A 12,335-nucleotide genomic window follows, 5' to 3' on the forward strand; every position below is an offset into this window, starting at 1 on the left:
GGCTTGTTACTGTTACCCTAATTTGTAGGCTTGAAAAAGACCTATGAAGAAATGAAAACGTCACTTCTATCGCAGAATACAGCAGTCTTTCACCTGATGTTGGATGCCGTTTACTTTGATTCATCTCTCTGTCATTAATTGTCTCACATGGAAGAAAACCTGCTGTAGGTGTGGCGCCCCTGACCTGGTCAGGCACCACTGAGTACTGCACCCATGCTGGGTCAGTAGAAACAGGTAATCCCAAAGGCTGACTAGGGTGTGGACACACAGACACATAGTGACTAGTTCTCACACACACCATAGAGGGGACCCCTGGGCAGACCCAGGAGGGGGTGTGACCTCCACATCTCAGCTAGTGGTGGGATGGAGAAGCTGGTTGCTAGGCTGCAGTGGCAGGCACAGTAGGGAGGCAGTAGTGAACCAGTCTGAAGTGAGGAAGCGCAGTGTGCAGTCGCAGAAGGAGGACGAGCGCAGTGTCACTAGTCAGACCCTGCACGTGTAGTGGCTGTTGGTGGGGGAGTTCGGTTACCACACCGTCAGACTGAAAGGCACCTCAGGAAGGAGCGAGGTGACTGAGTAAGGAGACTCCTGGTAGACCAGGCCCGCACGGGGAAACAGGTCCCTAGAGCAACAAACCAAGTATTCGGTCTGCTAAACCTGCTGGTGAGGGTGCTGAATGTGCCTCACAAACCTACACAGAGTTCGCAGCATCAGCAGCAACGAGGGGGCACATAAGTGAGATGGGGCAAGAAGCCAGTTCTTTACTTGGTCCACACTGCCAGCAAACGGGCCAGAAAGGGGAGAAAGGCAGTTGCAACTTCCCTGGGTGATTCCCTCAGTACTCCAAGTCAGGGGTCATCCAAAACAAGAAGGACTAGGAAGGCGAGGTGACAGTCACCCCTGGATCAGCCTGAAGGATATCTGGTTCCAACTGGTTCGTCATAGCATCGCCCCGGTTGTCTCACTCTACCAGCAAAAGTGAGTAAAAACCCTGAAAGACATTGCTGCCTGTGTGTGAGTTCTTCTGCGACCTGTGGTACTACAGACTTACACCTGAGCCCCTCGGGCCAGCCTCACTCTCGGGAGGCCATAAGATCAGACTGCATTTACCATCAGCCCCAGACGCTCTCTAAACTGCATGGCGTCATGATTCCTATTGAAGTTAACCTGACCTACCTGTTGCCGGAAGATTCTCAGCACGTGGAGTCCCTGAGGCGACCTGCAGGTGAGCACAGGGCTTCACATAGGCTATTATGGGGGCATGTTTGTTTTTTTTCATTGTACAGTTAGGTCCAGAAATATTTGGACAGTGACACAAGTTTTGTTATTTTAGCTGTTTACAAAAACATGTTTAGAAATACAATTATATATATAATATGGGCTGAAAGTGCACACTCCCAGCTGCAATATGAGAGTTTTCACATCCAAATCGGAGAAAGGGTTTAGGAATCATAGCTCTGTAATGCATAGCCTCCTCTTTTTCAAGGGACCAAAAGTAATTGGACAAGGGACTCTAAGGGCTGCAATTAACTCTGAAGGCGTCTCCCTCGTTAACCTGTAATCAATGAAGTAGTTAAAAGGTCTGGGGTTGATTACAGGTGTGTGGTTTTGCATTTGGAAGCTGTTGCTGTGACCAGACAACATGCGGTCTAAGGAACTCTCAATTGAGGTGAAGCAGAACATCCTGAGGCTGAAAAAAAGAAAAAATTCATCAGAGAGATAGCAGACATGCTTGGAGTAGCAAAATCAACAGTCGGGTACATTCTGAGAAAAAAGGAATTGACTGGTGAGCTTGGAAACTCAAAAAGGCCTGGGCGTCCACGGATGACAACAGTGGTGGATGATCGCCGCATACTTTCTTTGGTGAAGAAGAACCCGTTCACAACATCAACTGAAGTCCAGAACACTCTCAGTGAAGTAGGTGTATCTGTCTCTAAGTCAACAGTAAAGAGAAGACTCCATGAAAGTAAATACAAAGGGTTCACATCTAGATGCAAACCATTCATCAATTCCAAAAATAGACAGGCCAGAGTTAAATTTGCTGAAAAACACCTCATGAAGCCAGCTCAGTTCTGGAAAAGTTTTCTATGGACAGATGAGACAAAGATCAACCTGTACCATAATGATGGGAAGAAAAAAGTTTGGAGAAGAAAGGGAACGGCACATGATCCAAGGCACACCACATCCTCTGTAAAACATGGTGGAGGCAACGTGATGGCATGGGCATGCATGGCTTTCAATGGCACTGGGTCACTTGTGTTTATTGATGACATAACAGCAGACAAGAGTAGCCGGATGAATTCTGAAGTGTACCGGGATATACTTTCAGCCCAGATTCAGCCAAATGCCGCAAAGTTGATCGGACGGCGCTTCATAGTACAGATGGACAATGACCCCAAGCATACAGCCAAAGCTACCCAGGAGTTCATGAGTGCAAAAAAGTGGAACATCCTGCAGTGGCCAAGTCAATCACCAGATCTTAACCCAATTGAGCATGCATTTCACTTGCTCAAATCCAGACTTAAGACGGAAAGACCCACAAACAAGCAAGACCTGAAGGCTGCAGCTGTAAAGGCCTGGCAAAGCATTAAGAAGGAGGAAACCCAGCGTTTGGTGATGTCCATGGGTTCCAGACTTAAGGCAGTGATTGCCTCCAAAGGATTCGCAACAAAATATTGAAAATAAAAATATTTTGTTTGGGTTTGGTTTATTTGTCTAATTACTTTTGACCTCCTAAAATGTGGAGTGTTTGTAAAGAAATGTGTACAATTCCTACAATTTCTATCAGATATTTTTGTTCAAACCTTCAAATTAAACGTTACAATCTGCACTTGAATTCTGTTGTAGAGGTTTCATTTCAAATCCAATGTGGTGGCATGCAGAGCCCAACTCGCGAAAATTGTGTCACTGTCCAAATATTTCTGGACCTAACTGTATGTTGCTCCCTGCTTTTCATTGGTCCACATGATGCAGAGGCAGAAGTAATTGCCCCCTGGCCTTATTGTAAATCAGTACTTAAATTGTATAACTTAATATCTCTGCATCAGAGGGAAGAAATTAAGAAATACACATAAGTTCCATTTTCTCAGTTCTGAAGTCACTACTCTATGATGTGGCCTGTTTAACATGCCAAAACTGGTGAAAGGTCCTTGAAATTGAAAAAGGAGGGAGGCTTCGCCCGGGTTAATAACTGTTGTTAACAAAATATAATGTATTAACAAAAATTTATTCTGAGCACAAAATTCACAGAACAAATAGATAGCAATGTAATTATTAAAAGGCAAAAACTAAGCTAATAGAAGCATTTCACAACATATATTTCAACAACACAGATATTCCACACAGATTTAACTAAATTGGCCAAGTAATGTGCTCCATCTGTCTCTTTCCCCGTCTGTCTCTTTCCCCGTCTGTCTCTTTCCCCGTCTGTCTCCTTCTCCGTCTGCCTCCTCCCCGTCTGCCTGTCTCTGTCTGTCTCTTTTTTTGTCTATCTCTCTGTTTCTTTCCCCATCTGTCTTTTTCTAGGTCTGTCTCTTTCCCAGGTCTGTCTCTTTCCCCATCTGTCTCCCCGTCTCTTTGTCTGTGTCTTTTCCTGTCTGTCTCTTTCCCTGTCTGCCTGTCTCTGTCTTTCTCTTTCCTTGTCTGTCTCTATTTCTCTGTCTCTATCAAGGTCTGTGTCTTTCCCCATATATCTTTCTCTCTGGCTGTCTCCTCCTTCCCTGTCTGCCTGTCTCTGTCCCTGTCTGCATGTCTGTCTGTCTCTTTCCCCATCTGTCTCTATCCCCATCTGTCTCTTTTCAGGTCTGTCTTTTTTCCCATCTGTCTCTTTCCCCATCTGTCTCTGTCTGTCTCTTTCACCGTCTGTCTCTTTCACCGTTTGTCTCTTTCACCGTCTGTCTCTGTCTGTCTCTTTCACCGTTTGTCTCTGTCTGTCTCTCTCTATCCATCTCCCCACCGACATCTTATTACCTCACATATAAGCTTCTTATACTATGAATGTCTTTTGTTCCTATAGCAACCAATCACAGCTCCTACTAATAACCTGTAGTTCCAGGCGGCTCCATTTACTTTAATGGAGGCATGTTTTTTTGGAGAGTAACTGTAAAGCGTGGGGTTAAATTTTCCTGTCAAAAAATAGTCTATGACGTTCCCTGGGTCACATGAGGTGTCTGTGCAAATTTTCGTGATTGTAAATGTGATGGTGCGGATACACTTTTCGTTTCACTTTTTCACCATTATGTAGATAGGGGAAAAATTTATTGGTAAATTGGAACGCACGGGGTTAAAATTTCGCCTCACAACAAAGCCTATGACGCTCTCGGGGTCCAGACGTGTGAGTGTGCAAAATTTTGTGGCTGTAGCTGCGACGGTGCAGATGCCAATCCCGGACATACATACACACACACACATTCAGCTTTATATATTAGATACCGTGTTGTGCAAACATTTTAGATAGGTGTGGAAAAAGTTACTGCAATGTAAGAATGCTTTGTAGAATATAAGTGTAAATTGATTATTTTTTATCAATTTAAGGATATTTGTCAGCAGATTTTGCTGTGTAATCTGAGAACAGTATGAGGTAGGGGTTGAAACAGACTCCAACAAGTGTTTAATCAGTGAGAGATTATCATTGCTATGACTAGTTGGCTCGTGCCATGTTGTCCGACTCCGCCCCCTCTTGTAATTAGCATCTTACTGTCTATAGCCAATGTACATAGAGAGCATTACAATATGCTACATTTAAAGATTCTGATTGTGTCAGAGCCACTGCATCCAATTAACTAACTGATACATAGTTGGATTCAGAATCTCTTTGCCTACATCATGCTGCTCTCAGATCATATAGCAAAAACCTGTTGACAGATTCCCTTTAACAAAATGCAAAGTAAATTAACAAAATAAAATTGTAAGTCGAATCAATAATTGGTGTGACCACCCTTTGCCTTCAAACAGCATCAATTTCTTTAGGTACACCGTACACAGTTTTTGAAGCAACTCATACAGTAGATTGTAAGCATCGTGGGGGATCTAATCTGTGACTGTAGGCTTGTACAAATCCTTCTCTTTGTTCATGTAATCCTAGACAGAACTGATGATGTTGAGATTGGGGCTTTGTGGACTCCATATCATCACTTCCAGGACTCTGCTGTTCCTTATGCTTTAGATAGTTCTTAATGACAGTTTTATGTTTGAACCAGGCAAATCTGTACAGAGTGCAAAACTTTAAAGGCCACTTTACATGCTGCGATATCGGTACCGATATCGCTAGCGTGGGTACCCGCCCCCATCGGTTGTGCGACACGGGCAAATCGCTGCCCGTGGAGCACAACATCGCCCAGACCTGTCACACTACTTACCTGCCTAGCGACGTCGCTGTGACCGGCGATCTGCCTCCTTTCTAAGGGGGCGGTCCGTGCAGCGTCACCGGAGATGAACGGGACATAACAACCCGCCCACCTCCTTCCTTCCTCATTGCGAGCGGGACGCAGGTAAGGAGAGGTTCCTTGTTCCTGCGGTGTCATACGGAGCGATGTGTGCTGCCACAGGAATGACGAACTACATCGTTACTGCAGCAGCAACGATATTCGAGAGTGGACCCCCATGTCACCGATGAGCGATTTTGACCGTTTTTGCGACGATTCAAAATCGCTCATAGGTGTCACACGCAAAGACATCGCTAAAGCAACTGGCTGTGCGTCACAAAATCCGTGACCCCAGCGAGATCGCTTTAGCGATGTCATAGCATGTAAAGCGGCCTTAACAAATTCTAAAACTGTTTTACACCAGAAGCCTTGCAAAAACACTCATGTATCTAAGCATAAGTGTCCCTTACCATGAAACCCTGGGTCTAGTGCCAGCACTGGAAACACAACATTGCTTTGTCTTTGGCCAGACTCAGACAGGTATATGCAAAATTGTCTGGTTTATATCCAGAAAACAGATATTTCATCTGTTTTGAAATCCATATGTCCATTTTTTTCTACATTTGTATGCAATCTGTATGGCATCCATTTTTAAATTAACACTTTAATAAACAATAAAAGGTCAAATACAATTTCCTATTTTAATAATTGTAATGGATTTTAATGAATTGGTGAAAAACACATGACATACGAATGGTAAACCTTATGTCCTCTCTTTTTGGGTGTCTGATCTGAAATACTAGTAGTGCATGCTGTGATTTTTAACACACAGACTATCGATCTATGTAAAAATGTTCATGGGAACTACCACATTGACTTGTATTAATCAGTGTACTGTATGTATGCTCAGTGTTGGACTGGGGTGCCAATGATCGACTGCAGGTATTACATTAACCTCATTCACAAATTTACCTATACTTCTATATAATAATCAACTGAGTAGATTGTTAAAGGAATGATTAGACACTACCTTTGTCATTATATATAGAGAATCAAGTGTTTTGTGCGGGTGGGGCCTACCGGCGGATTCACCGGTTCTCCTGATGGCCAGTCTGAACCTGTATGTGCTACCTGTTTAACATTCACACAGCACATGGACATTATACAGTCTTCTGAACAAGCTCTAGTAAAGATGATAATTCCAATGGGCCTTGGCATAATCTGTTCCTTACCTTTTTTAATGTTACATCTGGTTCTTAATCCATATATAATATATGACCAGTAACATACATATACCACTCCAACAAGTCCATTGCCACAGAATATACTGTCTGTATGATGTTAGTCTGTGTACGTTGCTACAGTTCGGATATATTGTGACTATACAGTATAAGGAATATGAATAAATACTGAATTATTTCTTAGTGGCAGATGTAGACAGAAGGGGTCAAACTGTAAAATGACAATATACACAATGCTAAAAATAGTCGTGAGGTCTTCATTAGCCTAAATGGACAAACCCTTAGAGTCTGCTCAATCACATTGTATTTAAACTAAAAGGTCATTTTGCAAACTTCTGTGAAGGATTTGTAATTTCTTCCTGCTGCTTCATTTTCCACTGTGCCTTGATTGATTGTGACTGCATGTATAATCTTTAATTATGGCTCTAATAGATTCATGTGCCAGGCAGGCTGAAAATATTGTTAAACTTATGATATCATTCAGTTACTTGCACTACCTTATTTACTTTTATTTTTTATGTTCACAAATCAATTCATTTTTCAGTTTCATAAGGGATAATAAGTGAAAATAAACCTTGCAATTTGTTGTGAAATGTCTTCTGAGAACAATGTCCTATATGTGGTTGAAAAGTACTGTTCGGTTTACCCCATTTTGGAAACTATAACCATTAAGAAATTCATCTAGTGGTAGATTGATCATTTTGGTACTTTACAAAAGTTTATAAAATTTGGACTGAAAAATAATAGTTTTATTTTTTCCTCAAAAATGTTGCTTTAGCGTCCACATTTTGTATTTTTCAAGGCCAAGGCTTCATTCAGACATCTGCTTTTCACATACATATTCTATCCTTGATTTTTTTGGATAGAACACGTACCCATTATAGTCTATGCGGGTGTTCCCAAGTCGTTGGGTTTTGAGGACTTTGTATCAGTGCAAAAATCACGTAGACATGTTAGTTTTTTATCAATATCACGTATGAAAAGGACAAGTATAATTCTAAAAGTCCTTGAGAATTATATACCACACATGAATGGCATCAGTGTGCAGTCTGTGTGCTGTCCATGATTAACGTTACAATTAGTGATGAGCGAGTATGCTTGTTACTACTCGGTACTCGCACGAGTATCACTGTACTCGGGCTACTCGGCGGGTACCGAGTAATTTCGCGATACTCGTGCTGTACTCGTGGTCTTCATCTTTGCATGTTGGCGCTCTTTTGAGAGCCAGCCCTCATGCAGGGATTGGCTGGCAGACCACTGCAATGCCACAGCCCTGTTAGTTGCGGAATTGCAGTGATTGGCCGGCCTTCACAGCGTGACCGAGCCTTTATACCGGCGGGCGCGCTGTGTTCTGCACACAGCCATCTCATATTCCCTGCTTTCCACGCCCACAGGCGTCTATGATTGGTTGCAGTGAGACACGCCCCCACGCTGAGTGACAGGTGTCTCACTGCACCCAATCACAGCAGCCGGTGGGCGTGTCTATACTGTGCAGTAAAATAAATAAATAATTAAAAAAACCCGGCGTGCGGTCCCCCCAATTTTAATACCAGCCAGATTAAGCCATACAGCTGAAGGCTGGTATTCTCAGGATGGGGAGCCTCACGTTATGGGGAGCCCCCACCCTAACAATATCAGTCAGCAGCCGCCCAGAATTGCCGCATACATTAGATGCGACAGTTCTGGGACTGTACCCGGCTCTTCTCGATTTACCCTAGTGCGTTGGCAAATCGGGGTAATAAGGAGTTAATGGCAGCCCATAGCTGCCACTAAATCCTAGATTAATCATGTCAGGCGTCTCCCCAAGATTCCTTCCATGATTAATCTGTAAATTACAGTTAAAAAACACACACACACGAAAAATCCTTTATTAGAAATAAAAAACAATAACAAAGTCCCTCATCACCAATTTATTAACCCCGACAAACCCTCCATGTCCGGCGTAATCCACGGACCTCCAGCGTCGCATCCAGCTCTGCTGCATGCAGGTGACAGGAGCAGCAGAAGACACCGCCGCTCCGGTCAGCTTCACACAGCAACTGAGGTGAGTATAGCGATCAGCTGCTGTCAGTCAGGTAACTCACAACCACCGCTGGATCCAGCGGTGCCGAGATTAACCTCAGTGACAGCAGCTGATCGCTATACTCACCTCAGTTGCTGCATGGAGCTGACCGGAGCGGCGGTGAGTAGCGTGATCAGCTGAGCTGTCACTGAGGTTACCCGCGGCCACCGCTGCATCCAGGTGACCTCAGTGACAGCTCAGCTGATCGCTATACTCACCTCAGTTGCTGTGTGAAGCTGACCGGAGCGGCGGCGGTGTCCTCTGCTGCTCCTGTCACCTGCATGCAGCAGAGCTGGATGCGACGCTGGAGGTCCGTGGATTACGCCGGACATGGAGGGTTTGTCGGGGTTAATAAATTGGTGATGAGGGACTTTGTTATTGTTTTTTATTTCTAATAAAGGATTTTTCGTGTGTGTGTGTTTTTTAACTGTAATTTACAGATTAATCATGGAAGGAATCTCGGGGAGACGCCTGACATGATTAATCTAGGATTTAGTGGCAGCTATGGGCTGCCATTAACTCCTTATTACCCCGATTTGCCAACGCACTAGGGTAAATCGGGAAGAGCCAGGTACAGTCCCAGAACTGTCACATATAATGTATGCGGCAATTCTGGGCGGCTGCTGACTGATATTGTTAGGCTGGGAGGCTCCACATAACGTGGAGCTCCCCATCCTGAGAATACCAGCCTTCAGCCGTATGGCTTCATCTGGCTGGTATTAAAATTGGGGGGACCGCACGCCATTTTTTTAAATTATTTAATTATTTATTTCACTGCACAGTATACACACACCCACCGGCTGCTGTGTTTGGGTGCAGTGAGACACCTGTCACTCAGCGTGGGGGCGTGTCTCACTGCAACCAATCATAGGCGCCGAAAAGCAGGAAAGCAGGGAATACGAGATTGTTTAATGAGCGGCCGGCTTTTTCAAAAGAGGAAAAGCCGCTGGAGTTTAGTGAACAGCTGTGCAGCGCCGCGGCAGTGATCGGGGAACGGTAAGTAAGAGAGAGGGGGGAGAATGACCGACAGACTGTGAGAGGGAGACAGACAAGACAGAGAGAGACCGACAGAGCGAGACCGACCGACGGGAGATAGAATGAAAAAAAAAAATGACCGACATCGCTAGTAAAAAGCACAAAACGTGCGTTTTGGACATCGGAGTGCCACACAATGTTTTACGTAAAATCTTTCATGTATTAATCTCAAAAAGTAACATACACCAGCTCTATCTCACTATTGGGTATGCGCCCTTAACATTTCCGCCATGAAAATTCATTTTGGTGTCATTTTGGAAGGTTTTCTGATGAGTCCGTAAAAATGGCGTAAAACTCGGACAAAATTATTCACAGCTGTGACTTTTGAGTGATAAATGCTTCAAGGGGTCTTCCCCATGCTGTTGCCATGTCATTTGCGCACTCTTATGAGACTTTTGTGACATTTTTAGGGTTTCTACATGCTGCCGGGCGTCATTTCAGAAAAATACTCGGGTCTCCCATAGGATAACATTGGGCTCGGTGCTCTGGCCGAGTACACGAGTATCTTGGGATGCTCGGCCCGAGCCTCGAGCACCCGAGCTTTTTAGTACTCGCTCATCAGTAGTTACAATGTATAGGAGAAGCTTTGTAGTATATTAGACACACAAGAAAAACACTGATGAAAGTGTGCCGCTCCAGCAGCAGTCGAACCGCTCGGATCCGGGTGTCTCTGCTCTTGGCTCGAGGTTCTCCGGACCCGGGGGGTCAGGGTCACTCTAAAATGTGATGGGGGGTTATTTACAGGGAATTAGATAGTTTGTGATGCCACCCGTGGTGTGCGGTAACGGAGTACCGCCACTGCCGTTGGGAGTACCAAGTGGCCCGTAAGCTTGAAGCTGTCTAGGCCCTGCTCCCCACTTTTGGTGTATAGAAGCTGTGTTCTCAGGATCTCACGCTTGGGATTTCAGTGGGCTGCTTTGGTTGGAAAGCCCTATTCCACTTGTTGCGCTAGTGCCCCCGATCTCTGAGCTTCGTGGTGACAGTCCATAAAGGTCTTATCCTCCGCAGGTTAGTTGCCGGGTTGTTTGAAGCCTCTCCCCGACCTAGGGTCCAGTACCCTGACGTGCTTTCGGCCCCAAACCGGCTATTGTACTTGAGCTACCGACCGTCCTCCAAGACTAAATCCAGGTACCTAGTCCCAATATCCCGCGACCGGGTGTCCGACTCCTCTGGGTCCAGACCACCGTCTGCAACCCAATCTTCTCCTCCCCTGGGAGCTCCAACTCCCAGCTTCCCCCAAGCTCCAAACTACTTGAGGGCTACCATTCAACTCTCCTCTCACTTCGCTCCCCTGGAGCCAACTCGCTTGTCACCTCCCACCTCCGTGCCTTACGCCTAGGTGGGCGGCCCTATTCCAGCTTAGCAGCCCACTGGTGTGCCTGACAGGGTGTGGTGCGAGGTGTGATTGGGATTTTTGGATGCTGATGGAGGCAGTGCTGCAAGTTGGGAACTCGAAACAAAGAGGGGTTGAGTACTGCACTGGGAGATAAAGAGCATGCAGTACCCTGTGACGACCTGACTAGTCCAAGAGCGTCACAAAAGTCTGATGGTATAAACTGACGCAAGGAGAAAACACTGAAAAAAGTCTGATCCAAATACTGATGACATTTGTACATCAAACACAAATGTCTGAACGAGGCCTAACAGAAGAAAATGGGCTACACAATTCGTTTTGCAAGTTCTCCTGAGTATAACAATATCCCATATCTGGTCTGAAATAGTTTGGTCACTCAAGGTTCAGAAGGGAAGGAGCATTATGTGATTGGAATAGACTGCGGATACCAAGTTGCATTTGATTAGCCTGCAAGGTTTCAAAACAGCAGCAGCTCCCCATATTTGTTTCATTTTTGGACAGAAGGCAGATAGCTTTTTCTCACCCGTCTTGGCTACAGCACTGAGCTCTGTGTCCTCCTCCTGCCTAGGCCAGCTATCTCTACTCTTTGACATCTGAGTATTCAGGTAATTGGGATCTATGCCATTATAATGAACTGCTTTAGCCCTTGGACCTCTTGGTAAACCCATCTTTTCTACATTACTGGGTAATTCTGCTATACCACTGGTCAATTCTGCCTTGAACTCTGTCAAACCCAGGTCGGCTATATCGCTGGGTAACTCTGCTACACTACTGATTTTTTTTGTTTGGACTCTATGACAAACTCAGCTCTGTAATATTGATGAGTCAAACCTACCATACAGCTACCAGCTCTCTACTGAACTCAGTGGCAAGCTTAGCTTTTCTATAGCACTGAGTCAACTGTGCTGTATCACTGGCAGCTGTGTATTGGGCTGTGTGACAAAGTTAACTCTTCTTCAACAGTTTCTAATTACTGATTCTCCTTTTACCTCTTTGCGGATTACAATTCTGTTATACCTGTTGCCATAATCTTGATCGGAGCCCGTGATTCCCATTTGCTCCTTCTGTTGCCGTACTTCCACAACAGCTTCCTTTGTTCCATATAGATCTCCCTGTAGCACAAACGTCATCTGTCTGAGCTGCATAATAACTGCCCATCTGGACCAAGGGCATTAAAGATCCTTCTCACCAGGTGAGACAAAACAGATACATAGCTATTATTGGCAAGACCCTGGATAAGTTGATCCTTTGGCTACTAGAATCCTGGACACTTTTCTAAA

This window comes from Anomaloglossus baeobatrachus, chromosome 1 (assembly GCF_048569485.1).
Source record: "Anomaloglossus baeobatrachus isolate aAnoBae1 chromosome 1, aAnoBae1.hap1, whole genome shotgun sequence".
NCBI lineage: Eukaryota > Metazoa > Chordata > Amphibia > Anura > Aromobatidae > Anomaloglossus > Anomaloglossus baeobatrachus.